At 45.1% G+C, this 1,263-nt stretch overlaps 1 non-coding gene across 1 annotated transcript; it reads left to right on the top strand.

The window, feature by feature from the left end:
• The first annotated feature begins 173 nt into the window (after positions 1-173).
• TRNAT-UGU (transfer RNA threonine (anticodon UGU)) lies at positions 174-245 on the top strand. Its single transcript has one exon. It is a non-coding gene; the product is annotated as a tRNA-Thr (tRNA).
• Positions 246-1,263: the final 1,018 nt, after the last annotated feature.

A 1,263-nucleotide genomic window follows, 5' to 3' on the forward strand; every position in this document is an offset into this window, starting at 1 on the left:
ATAATCTTAAGGACTCAGGCTAAGATCTTGGTTATGTACAATCATTATAATGCAACAATTCATATTTATCATAAACAAATCATTTATCACAATAGCCATTATGTTTGTACCAGATTCTTTAAGTCTTCAGTCACTTTGTTAATGTATAAGAAAACTTTCCGGCACTGACGAGTGGCTCCGTGGTGTAGTGGTTAGCACATCTGTCTTGTAAACAGTTGGTCCGGGTTCGATTCCCGGCGGGGCCTTTGTTTTCATAATTTTTTGTGATCGTAAATACCCGTAGGTAGGTTCTCTCTCTCTCTCTCTCTCTCTCTCTCTCTCTCTCTCTCTCTCTCTCTCTCTCTCTCTCTCTCTCTCTCTCTCTCTCTCTCTCTCATCAGCCGACAGGCAAGTTGATATGTGCTGGGTGGGTGGGTGGGTGGGGTGCAGAGTGGCTCGCCGTCATATGGCAAGAACTTCATCGCTCTCAGTCACGCAATCTACATTCATAGTGGCTGGCTGGAGAGAGAGAGAGAGAGAGAGAGAGAGAGAGAGAGAGAGAGATTTTGGCTCATGAGTTCATCTAACGAGATTTTGCCAAAAGGCAGGACAAGCGCGTAACGCTCTCCGCAGAAAAATATATTGTCACGAAGAAAAAGATCAAAGTGGTGGGAGTAAGGTGTTGTGATGTGTTATGTCTGGGAAGGAGAGGTTGTATGTTTGTGGAGTGAGAGCCAGCAGACAACGTCTGGGTGAGACAGGAAGATAAGAAAGCTGCCCGAGTCAGAGGAGTGGTAATTAACAGCCACTAAAATGCCACGTGGTGCCTGGAAACTGTAGTGACGTAAGTGATATGGGGGCCTGCATGGGTCTGCTGGTGGTGGTGGTGGTGGGGTTGTCGTCAGAGACCAAATATAAATGTTGATGTTGCATGACATTAAGGTGAGGCTGTTGTGTGGTGTGGCGGGAAAGGTAGTATAATATTGGAAGCTGGTAATGTGGTATCGTACTCAGGCATGAAGCTCTGAAAGATCTGTGTGGATGAACACAACGGCGCGACCTTCAGGTATTATGATCGCCTGAACTTTGACCTGACCATTAAGGTTATACGTGCATGTAAGTACGTAACCGTAAGTATGTTTTCCTTTGTCATTATGTGTTTACAGTATACATTTGACCAGCTGGTGATCTCAATGGTGTCTGTGCTAAGGCCTGGCGTAAACATTTGGACCTACAAGCATAAAAGAAAGTTCTGGAGGCAAGTGTAGAGAAGGAAATTCTTGT

Source organism: Panulirus ornatus, chromosome 5 (assembly GCF_036320965.1).
Source record: "Panulirus ornatus isolate Po-2019 chromosome 5, ASM3632096v1, whole genome shotgun sequence".
Taxonomy (NCBI): Eukaryota; Metazoa; Arthropoda; class Malacostraca; order Decapoda; family Palinuridae; genus Panulirus; species Panulirus ornatus.